Source organism: Coregonus clupeaformis, chromosome 7, assembly GCF_020615455.1.
Source record: "Coregonus clupeaformis isolate EN_2021a chromosome 7, ASM2061545v1, whole genome shotgun sequence".
Classification (NCBI taxonomy): Eukaryota; Metazoa; Chordata; class Actinopteri; order Salmoniformes; family Salmonidae; genus Coregonus; species Coregonus clupeaformis.
The window spans coordinates 47,840,850-47,853,440 of NC_059198.1; the positions used below are offsets into that span (position 1 = coordinate 47,840,850).

The 12,591-nt window shown below is 44.0% G+C and overlaps 1 protein-coding gene across 1 annotated transcript in view; it reads right to left on the bottom strand.

Moving 5' to 3' along the window:
* The window catches only part of LOC121569813 (cadherin-18-like), a 346,107-nt gene that overhangs the window by 241,768 nt on the left and 91,748 nt on the right, over positions 1-12,591 (bottom strand). The gene's annotated exons all lie outside the window — the stretch shown is intronic.

Here is a 12,591-nt window from a genome sequence, read left to right on the forward strand (position 1 = left end):
TCGTATCGGAACCAGGGCCATGCACAGACCTTTCGGGGGGCAGGTGCTCAAATACCACCCCCCCATCCGAAAAAGAAAAGTCATAAATCATAACTCGAAATTCATAATGGGGGGCTACCAACTACCTGCCTCTGTATTTAAAAGCATATTTATTTTCTGCAACAACCCATTCACTCATCACACATGGTAAGCAAGTTGTTCCAGTGACTCCTACTAACTAGAGATGACTAGAGATGTTTGACATCGGGAAAAGGGTGGAATATCAGCTGATCATAGCGAATGCAAGCTAGCTATGCTGTCGAAACATATTTGTTTTTACTTGATTTTAGTTTATTCTGATTCTGAGATCTGCTCCTTACTAACAAATAGTCAAAGTGCCCTCTTCTATGTCCCTGACAGATCTGAAAAGTAGCCTACTGCAGTATTCAAACTCACCGCCCATAGCCAGTGGGCAATGCATGTAGAAGTCCACCAAGCTGCGAGACCACATTTTCATAGGGCAGTTGCTCGCTCACTGGTTGAGGCCTGGGATTATCTGCCTCTGACCCTATTATGGGGGCTGAGTCACTGGCTTACTAGTGCTCTTCCATGTCGTCCCTAGGAGGGGTGCGTCACGTCGTGGCAGGCTTTTTTTCTGCTATACTCGACTTGAGTGGGTTGAGTCACTGACGCAATCTTCCTGTACGGTCTTGCGCCCCCTCGAGCTCGTGCAGTGGAGGAGATCTTTATGGGCTATACTCAGCCTTGTCTCAGGGTAGTAAATTGGTGGTCTGTTGATATCCCTCTAGTGGTGTGGGGATTGTGCTTTGGCAAAGTGGGTGGGGTTATATCCTGCCTGGATGGCCCTGTCGGGGGTATCGTCGGACGGGGCCACATTGTCCCCCGACCCCCCCGTCTCAGCCTCCAGTATCTATGCTGCAATAGTCTGTTCCGTGGGGCTAGGGTCAGTCTGTTATATCTGGTGTAATTCGCCAGTCTTATCTGGTGTCCTGTGTGAATTTAAGTATGCTCCCTCTAATTCTCTCTCTCTCTCTACCTCTCTCCCTCCCCTCCTGGAGGACCTGAGCCCTAGAACCATGCCTCAGGACTACCTGGCCTGATGACTCCTGGCTGTACCCAGTCCACCTGGTCATGCTGCTGCTCCAGTTTCAACTGTTCTGCCTGCGGCTATGGAACCCTGACCTGTTCACTGGATGTGCTACCTTGTCTCGGACCTGCGGTTTTCGACTCTCCCTCTCTCTCTCTCCCTCTGTCTCTACCGCACCTGCTGTCTCGACCTCTGAATGCTCGGTTATGAAAAGCAAACTGACATTTACTCCTGAGGTGCTGACCTGTTGCACCCTCTACAACCACTGTGATTATTATTTCACCCTGCTGGTCATCTATGAACGTTTGAAGAACATCTTGAAGAACAATCTGGTCTTAATGGCCATGTCCTCTTATAATCTCCACCCAGCACAGCCAGAAGAGGACAGGTCACCCCTCAGAGCCAGGTTCCTCTCTAGGTTTCTTCCTAGGTTCCTACCTTTCTAGGGAGTTTTTCCTAGCCACTGTGCTTCTACATCTGCATTGCTTGCTGTTTGGTGTTTTAGGCTGGGTTTCTGTATAAGCACTTTGTGACATCTGCTGATGTAAAAAGGGCTTTATAAATACATTTGATTTGATTAGATATATGTGCACGTGCCTGATCGGAACATTATAATTACTCAGTACCCATGGAGGCAACAGCGCTGATGAGAAACATCAAACATGGCAAGTGATAAATGGTAAAATTAGTGTTGTGGTGTGGCCTGGCGCGACCCAGTGAGATCTGACGCTGGGGGAAGAGTGGCAGAGTGGATGAGCCCACTCATCATTCTGCTATTAGGATAATAGGAGACAGCCAGCAGCCTGTATTGATTCACTTCTGTCCTGAGCACTGTGTCTGTCTGTGTGCACTATACAGAACTAAACGACAAGGGACAGTAGATCTAAAAAGGGGACAAAGGACACACTTGCCTTTCTGTCTGATCGTCTTTTGTCACATCAAAACACTTAGCTACAAATTATCCCTTTTGATTCGAGGATGACCCACATTTATTGTTTTTATTTTATTCTCTGACCCCAACTTATTGTTTCCTTTTCCGTTTTCTTTCTTATCATCACATGACGAGTTAATTCGATGTCAGAGGACCCGGCTCAGTAGGGGAGCATTAAACATCAGAACATCAGGCACGTTAGTGGTTGCCTCTTTTGCAAACACAGCAGCAACACAGCAGTGAAAGCCAAAGGGGTGTCCTTATTTACATCAGTTGCCTGGGCCTTTCTGTCCGTGGCGCTAGCATGCCTCTCGCTGTGTGATCAGACCGCTGTGTGGTGACTGAGAGGCTGGGGCCCCGGCTTCCACTGAGCTGAAGGTTTATTGACATGGAGCACACAGCGCCACTGAGACCGCCACCACGGTGGCCCTGATGATCTACTTCCACTGCCGCAGAAACACAGATGACAATGTTTAAGGATGCAGCGGGGATAGGGAGAAGGGGTTATGGGAAGAGGGAGCTAGAGAGAGAAAGAGAGAGTGGGGGAGTGAGAGAGATGGAGAAGGAGGGAGGGGGGAGCTAGGGCTGAAGGGAAAGAGAGAAGGAGATGGGGGAGAGAGAGAGAGAGAGAGCGGAGGTGTATGTTTTCTGACTAATGACTCATGGTGTAATTGTGATAACATACAGGAACTCAAGTCCTTTTGTTCACCTGACCTAGAATACCTCACAATCAAATGCCGACTGTATTGTCCCAGAATTTTCTTTGGTTATAGTGACGGCCGTGTATATCCCCCCTCAAGCCGATTCCACAACGGACCTCAAAGAACTTCACTGGACTTTATGCAAACTGGAAACCACATATCCTGAGGCTGCATTTATTATCGCTGGGGATTTTAATAAAGCAAATTTGAGGAAAAGGCTGCCTAAGTTCTATCAACACATCGACTGTAGTACTCGCTCTGCTAAAACACTTGACAACTGCTACTCCAACTTCCGGGATGCCTACAAGGCCCTCCCCCACCCTCCTTTCGGCAAATCTGACCATGACTCCATTTTGCTCCTCCCTTCCTATAGGCAGAAACTCAAACAAGAAGTACCCGTGCTAAGGACTATTCAACGCTGGTCTGACCAATCGGAATCCACGGTTGAAGAATGTTTTGATCACGCGGTCTGGGATATGTTCCGGGTAGCTTCAAAGAATAATATCCATGTATATACTGAATAATTTAGACGAATACACTGAAACAGTGACTGAGTTTATCAGGAAGTGTATAGGAGATAATGTACCCACTGTGACTATTAAAACCTACCCTAACCAGAAACCGTGGATAGATGGCAGCATTCACGCTAAACTGAAAGCGCGAATCACTGCATTTAACCATGGCAAGGTGACTGGGAATATGGCAGAATACAAACAATGTAGTTATTCCCTCCGCAAGGCAATCAAACAGGCAAAACGTCAGTATAGGGACAAAGTGGAGTCGCAATTCAACAGCTCAGACGTGAGACGTATGTGGCAGTGTCTACAGACAATCACGGACTACAAAAGGAAAACCAGCCACGTTGCAGACACCGACGTCTTGCTTCCGGACAAGCTAAACACCTTCTTCGCCCGCTTTGAGGATAATACAGTGCCACTGCTACCAAGGACTGTGGGCTCTCCTTCTCTGTGGCCGACGTGAGTACGACATTTAAACGTGTTAACCCTCGCGAGGATGCCGGCCCAGCTGGCATCCCTAGCCGCGTCCTCAGATCATGCGCAGACCAGCTGGCTGGTGTGTTTACAGACATATTCAATCTCTCCCTATCCCAGCAGACTGGCCCCACATGCTACAAGATGGCCACTATTGTCCCTGTACCTAAGAAAGCAAAGGTACCTGAACTAAATGACTATCGCCCCGTAGCACTCACTTCTGTCATCATGAAGTGCTTTGAGAGACTAGTCAAGGATCATATCGCCTCTACCTTACCTGCCACCCTACACCCACTTCAATATGCTTACCGGCCCAATAGCTCCACAGACGATGCAATCGCCATCACACTGCACACTACCCTATCCCATCTGGACAAGAGGAATACCTATGTAAGAATGCTATTCATTGACTATAGCTCAGCATTCAACACCATAGTACCCTCCAAATTCATCATTAAGCTCGAGGCCCTGGGTCTGAACCCCACCCTGTGCAACTGGGTCCTGGACTTCCTGACGGGCCGCCCCCAGGTGGTGAAGGTAGGAAACAACACCTCCACTTCGCTGATCCTCAACACTGGGGCCCCACAAGGGTGCGTGCTCAGCCCCCTCCTGTACTCCCAGTTCACCGATGACTGCGTGGCCAAGCACGCCTCCAACTCAATCATCAAGTTTGCAGACGACACAACAGTAGTAGGCTTGATTATCAACAATGATGAGACAGCCTACAGGGAGGAGGTGAGGTCTCTGGGAGTGTGGTGCCAGGAAAATAACCTCTCACTCAACAGCAACTAACAAAGGAGATGATTGTGGACTTCAGGAAACAGCAGAGGGAGCACCCCCCTATCCACATCGACGGGACCGCAGTGGAGAAGGTGAAAAGCTTCAAGTTCCGTCGGCGTACACATCACTGACAAGCTGAAATGGTCCACTCACACAGTCAGTGTGGTGAAGAAGGCGCAACAGCACCTCTTCAACCTCAGGAGGCTGATGAAATTTGGCTTGGCACCTAAAACCCTCACAAAGTTTTACAGATGCACAATTGAGAGCATCCTGTCGGGCTGTATCACCGCCTGGTATGGCAACTGCACCGCCCGCAACCACAGGGCTCTCCAGAGGGTGGTGCGATCTGCCCAACACATCACCAGGGGCAAACTACCAGCCCTCCAGGACACCTACAGTACCCGATGTCACAGGAAGGCCAAATAGATAATCAAGGACAACAACCACCCGAGCCACTGCCTGTTCACCCTGCTATCATCCAGAAGGCGAGGTCAGTATAGGTGCATCAAAGCTGGGACCGAGAGACTAGACAGCTTCTATCTCAAGGCCATCAGACTGTTAAATAGCCTGCACCAGCACATTAGAGGCTGCTGCCTATATACATAGATTACAAATCATTGGCAACTTTAATAAATGGAACACTAGTCACTTTAATAATGTTTATATATATTGCATTACTCATCTCATGTGTATATACTGTATTCTATACTATTCTACAGTATTTTAGTCTATGCCGCTGTGACATTGCTCATCCATATATTTATATATTCTTAATTCCATTGCTTTACTTATATTTGTGTGTATTGGGTATATGTTGTTTAATTGTTAGATATTACTTGTTAGATATTACTGCACTGTCGGAGCTAGAAACACAAGCATTTTGCTACACCAGCAATAACATCTGCTAAACACGTGTACTGTATGTGACCAATACAATTTCATTTGATTTCACACACACACACACACACACACACACACACACACACACACACACAGAGAGACAGAGAGACAGATAGAGAGAGAGAGAGAGAGAGAGAGAGAGAGAGAGACCCCTGCGCAATAAGAGGTCTGCCTGTCTTCAGAGGAAAATGTGGTCCTCTGTAGCTCAATTGGCGCTTGTAACGCCAGGGTAGTGGGTTTGAACCCCGGGACCACACATACGTAAAAATGTATGCACACATGACTGTAAGTCGCTTTGGATAAAAGCGTCTGCTAAATGGCATATTATTATTATTATTTAGGCCTATAGGGTGTTTGACTTGAGATCCGTGCGGAGAGGAGGTCGCTATACCACACTACACCACCATGCTGGGTATCGCAGTTGTCCTTTTGTCTACTTCACAATTATAAGCTACAATAATGCAGGCATCTGTTCACTATTAGGGACTAATCAAATGGATTATGATTAAGGGTTGCCTCTTTAGCAACATAATTGATATAAATTGTATAGGCAAATTATGTAATTAAAACCTTACAATGTGCTTGTGAATGCTGCTCTCTATTCTACCATGAAAGCTTGCAAAATATTGAAGGTTTGAGCATGCAAAGTATTAAAGGACTGCTTTGCTGAGCCGAGTTGCCTCGACCTGCCTTTGATACATTTCATCAATGTATCTCAATGTACACCTGTCCCTATCCCTTTACCATCACAACCTCAGGCCCAACTCATCTCACCTTGTCAGCTGTCAACCTAGACTAGACCCCATTTGGACTTAGACCCTGTCCCAAGGGGACCCCAGTTATAGACCTCCACTACTCCTCTCACCCTGAGTAACAGACCCACACAAGACAACCACTTCTGGCAGTACATCAGTAGCAGAGGGTGGAATTGACATGATTAGTAGAAGGACCTCAAGACCATGTGTGGCGTAGTCTGGAGACCTTTATTTTAAGACCAGCATCCATGTAATTCAGTCATAGAGTAATCTTCTAATTTCCTTTTTGATATACCTATTTTCCCTGCTCAGCCACATGCAACAATGGCATAAACATGCAATGGCATTACGACCTCTATGAGAATTGTGTGCACCATCATTAACATCGATGTACAGCCATAAGCAATCTTCCAATTTCCTTTTTGATATAGTCCTTACTTGCCAATAATGGAAGGATTGTATGATTAAACATTCATGAAGGATCATATAATCACATCAATCATTATTATGACTACAGTAAAGAAAGAAAGAGTCATAGCAAGCATGTACAGAGATGATTTTCAGAATATTGGTCTACAATCAGGCAGGAGAGTCCAACGCATTTTGACATATGATGACCGTGCATTTCTGCCTGTCAGGGATTTTATATCCCACTAGGTTTCGCAGTGTCTATTCCACTTGATTTAATTCAATATGCATCTGACCTCAGGGGAGAACCTTAGCCCCTTGAGGAGAATGCTGTCTCCTGAAGTCTGGGGGTGCGTCCGAAATTATCTGGTCAAAAGTAGTGCACTACAGTATATAGGGAATAGGGTGCCATTTGGGACGCAGTCCTTGTCTTTACACTCTCCACACAATCACAGAGATGCATGCACAGTTCTCAGAAAAACAAACAAAGTACTTACAGAATCATGCCTAGAGAAACACAGGCATACAAACAAGCACATAATTGCAGAACTAACATATACATATACTGTGTACCACATCAAGGGAACAGTGGAGAGAGCGAGAGAGAGAGAGAGCAACCAAGATGTGACTCATTCCTATGGCATCAGTGTTACACCAGCAATCAATGGTAAATGGAGATCTTGTAGGCAGGACGTAACCTTCACACCCATTGAAGATGAATGGTCTAGCTAAAAAAGGTTATGACACAGCAAGTCATCATAGTGTCCTGGGGAAAATGAAACAACAAATACAACCATACAGTCCTACCAAAGAGATGATTAATTTGGCTAGTTTGTCTTATATGCGGAGTAGTGCAGTTCAGCATTGCTCAGCACTGTTTGGCACAGGTACAATTCCCTGCAAAGGCAAGGTTTACTAGATGTACTATAGACATTCATCCATTATAAATCAAAGGGATTTGAGAGCCGCAGCCTGACTTTCTTTCGTCTTTGCCGATAAATAAATAAATAAATAAAATGAGGATGAATGAATAATGCTACCATCTGTTAATGTCAATCTAAACAGCCGTAAAGTTGATTTCTCGGTTCTACTCAGGCTGGAGTACACTCGTCCCCTTTACATTTTGGTAGTTGTAATGGCTGCTATATTTCTGGTAATGCATATTCGGTTATCAATTTCTTGCCTTTTTTAGCATTGATTGTGACTATGTGTTTGTCATCTCACTTTCTCCACTTCTAAACAGAACTAAACTTCTAGCTAATATGTTTTGTATTAGTAACCTAACTGGGTATGATCACACATGGTAATCAGTGGTGTAGTGGAGAGTAAATGCATATAAGTGCCTTAAACGCACATAAAATGCATCAGAAAATATGAGAAGCATTACTTTATTCACCGCAGCGATCAGCGTTGACCCACCTTTTATTTACCACTACATCACTGATGGTAATCATCCATTTTAACCGGTGAGACTAATCTTATTTGCATGATGTAAAGCGTTGATTCTGATTCATAATGGTAATTTAGGCATTCATATATCTTTGTCTGTTTTACAACAGCTATCACTCAGCCCTTTGATGTCTAACACACACAATCACATGGCGGCAAAATGCCACTCCTCTAAAGAGGAGAGCCATTTACAAACGGTGTGTTGAATAAATAACCACTGTGTTTTCTGCAACAACAAAACTGAACGTGAACTGACTGTTCTGATGCATTTTCATGCTTTTATAATTGTGTGAACGGTTTAGCCGCTATGACAACCTGGTATGTAAAGTCAGCAATGCAAATGTTACAAAACACTCCTCTATCACCATGCAACCCTATCAAATGAGAGGGAAATTAAATTAAGTGACATGCAAAATGGTATTAATCGAGACTGCACAGTATGGCTTTTTTACATAAAGAAATAAAATGTAAAACCACAGGTGCCCCAGGCCTGTTTTTATTTCTCAAGCATTACTTCTAAATGTGTGTGTAATTTCGATTAGTAGGTAAAATTATGCTTAATAAGTAATTTATATTCTAAAACAGCTATAGGCTCAGTATGTTTACTCAGAGTATCTCCCTAGCTTCTAGAGGAACAAAACTCCCATACTACGTCCCAATTGGCACCTTATTTGCTATATACAGTGGGGAAAAAAGTATTTAGTCAGCCACCAACTGTGCAAGTTCTCCCACTTAAAAAGATGAGAGAGGCCTGTACATTTCATCATAGGTACACGTCAACTATGACAGACAAATTGACAAAAAAAATCCAGAAAACCACATTGTAGGATTTCTAATGAATTGATTTGCAAATTATGGTGGAAAATAAGTATTTGGTCACCTACAAACAAGCAAGATTTCTGGCTCTCACAGACCTGTAACTTCTTCTTTAAGAGGCTCCTCTGTCCTCCACTCGTTACCTGTATTAATGGCACCTGTTTGAACTTGTTATCAGTATAAAAGACACCTGTCCACAACCTCAAACAGTCACACTCCAAACTCCACTATGGCCAAGACCAAAGAGCTGTCAAAGGATACCAGAAACAAAATTGTAGACCTGCACCAGGCTGGGAAGACTGAATCTGCAATAGGTAAGCAACTTGGTTTGAAGAAATCAACTGTGGGAGCAATTATTAGGAAATGGAAGACATACAAGACCACTGATAATCTCCCTCGATCTGGGGCTCAACGCAAGATCTCACCCCGTGGGGTCAAAATGATCACAAGAACGGTGAGCAAAAATCCCAGAACCACACGGGGGAACCTAGTGAATGACCTGCAGAGAGCTGGGACCAAAGTAACAAAGCCTACCATCAGTAACACACTATGCCGCCAGGGACTCAAATCCTGCAGTGCCAGACGTGTCCCCCTGCTTAAGCCAGTACATGTCCAGGCCCGTCTGAAGTTTGCTAGAGTGCATTTGGATGATCCAGAAGAGGATTGGGAGAATGTCATATGGTCAGATGAAACCAAAATATAACTTTTTGGTAAAAACTCAACTCGTCGTGTTTGGAGGACAAAGAATGCTGAGTTGCATCCAAAGAACACCATACCTACTGTGAAGCATGGGGGTGGAAACATCATGCTTTGGGGCTGTTTTTCTGCAAAGGGACCAGGACGACTGATCCGTGTAAAGGAAATAATGAATGGGGCCATATATCGTGAGATTTTGAGTGAAAACCTCCTTCCATCAGCAAGGGCATTGAAGATGAAACGTGGCTGGGTCTTTCAGCATGACAATGATCCCAAACACACCGCCCGGGCAACGAAGGAGTGGCTTCGTAAGAAGCCTAGCCAGTCTCCAGATCTCAACCCCATAGAAAATCTTTGGAGGGAGTTGAAAGTCCGTGTTGCCCAGCGACAGCCCCAAAACATCACTGCTCTAGAGGAGATCTGCATGGAGGAATGGGCCAAAATACCAGCAACAGTGTGTGAAAACCTTGTGAAGACTTACAGAAAACGTTTGACCTGTGTCATTGCCAACAAAGGGTATATAACAAAGTATTGAGAACCTTTTGTTATTGACCAAATACTTATTTTCCACCATAATTTGCAAATATATTCATTAAAAATCCTACAATGTGATTTTCTGGATGTGTTTTTCTCATTTTGTCTGTCATAGTTGACGTGTACCTATGATGAAAATTACAGGCCTCTCTCATCTTTTTAAGTGGGAGAACTTGCACAATTGGTGGCTGACTAAATAATTTTTTTACCCACTGTATCCACTACGTTGACTAGAGCCCTATGGGCCCTGGTCAAAATCAGTGCACTAGATAGGAAAGAGGGTGCCATTTTTTCCACAACACAGAAATACAGTGTAGGTAGTATACTGTATTTATTCACCAATTTCCACTTTCCACTATTCAACAGATTCAGGGTCAATATCTCAGGGTTAAAGAATCATTAACTCTCTTTGTGTTTTGTTGGCCTTGCAATTCCTGTATAACCAGAGAGGGAAATTGGTAACATGTAGTTAGTTTGAGTCAAAGGTTTGGACACACCTACTCATGCAAGGGTTTTTCTTTATTTTTACTATTTTTTACATTGTAGAATAATGGTGAAGACATCAACACTATGAAATAACACATATGTAATCATAGTAACCAAAAAAGTGTTAAACAAATCAAAACATATTTTATATTTGAGATTCCTCAAATAGCCACCCTTTGACTTGATGACAGCTTTGCACACTCTGGGGGTATACAGAAGTTAGCCCTGTTTGGTAAAAGACCAAGTCCATATTATGGCAAGAACAGCTCAAGTAAGCAAAGAGAAACAACAGTCCATCATTACCTTAAGTCATGAAGGACAGTCAGTATGGAGAATTTCAAGAACTTTTAAAGTTTCTTCAAGTGCAGTCGCAAAAAACATCAAGCGCTATGATGAAACTGGCTCTCATGAGGACCGCCACAGGAATGGAAGACCCAGAGTTACCTCTGCTGCAGAGGATATGTTCATTAAAGTTACCAGCCTCAGAAATTGCAGCCCAAATAAATGCTTCACAGAGTTTAAGTCACAGACACATCTCAACATCAACTGTTCAGAGGGGACTGTGTGAATCAGGCCTTCATGGTCGAATTGCTGCAAAGAAATAAGAAGAGACCAGCTTGGGCCAAGAAACACGAGCAATGGACATTAGACCAGTGGAAATGTGTCCTTTGGTCTGGATCAAAATTTGAGATTTTTGGTTCCAACCGCTGTGGCTTTGTGAGACGCGGTGTGGGTGAACAGATTATCTCTGCATGTGTAGTTCCCACTGTAAAGCATGGAGGAGAAGGTGTTATGTTGTGGGGGTGCTTTGCTGGTGACATTGTCTGTGATTTATTTAGAATTCAAGGCACACTTAACCAGTATGGCTACCACAGCATTCTGCAGCGATACGCCATCCCATCTGGTTTGGGCTTAGTGGGACTATCATTTGTTTTTCAACAGTACAATGACCCAACACACCTCCAGGCTGTGTAAGGGCTATTTTACCAAGAAGGAGAGTGATGGAGTGCTGCATCAGATGACCTGGCCTCCACAATCTCCCGACCTCACCCCAATTGAGATGGTTTGGGATGAGTCGGACTGCAGAGTGAAGGAAAAGCAGCCAACAAGTGCTTAGCATATGTGGGAATTCCTCCAAGACAGTTGGAAAAACATTCCAGGTGAAACTGGTTGAGAGAATACCAAGAGTGTGAAAAGTTGTCATCAAGCAAAGGGTGGCTATTTGAAGAATCTCAAATATAAAATGCGTTTAACACTTTTTTGGTTACTACATGATTCCATATGTGTTATTTCATAGTTTTGATGAATAGTAAAAATAAAGAAAAACCCTTAAATGAATAGGTATGTCCAAACTTTTGACTGGTACTGTATGTAATGGAAACTGTAATGTTACGTTTTTGCAACAACAAAAAATTGTTTTGGTGTGACACAAGATAGTTTAATGGAAACTCACCCTAGCAGGCAATTGTAGCATCTATTTTCCATGCAACCTTTCTAAATGTCAACAAAAAATCACTGGACAAGTTAATAGAAACAGCAACTGTGTGAATACCTATGAACCGGAACTCAACAGGTTAGGGTTATTTTATACACAATGGAACAGTTTTCTACACTAAACAAAACACACACTGTATCACACCCTACCATACTGTTACTTCCAAGGCCTTGCCATTGTTTGTTAATTCATGAAATCAATGCTCTCACATAAATAATTCAGTCCAAAGCCACACACAGGGTGGATTTGTTTGCATGAAAAGAAGGTGCTCAGTTTTGGTTGTTAGACTGTATAACACTCACACAGTGAGACATGACCCCTCCACCTCACCACACACAGACACAGACACAGACACAGACAGACAGACAGACAGACAGACAGACACGCACAGATGCCCGCACAGACGCACGCAGCCTAGCTACGCACTCACACACACACCACCCCTTTCCCCCAAGGTGAACCGAACAGCTACTAGACCAAAGAAATCAGCTTTGTACATCGTAGGCTACACAATGGAAGCGTCAATGCAGCTATCACACCCATCTGTGTGATATGTGCATG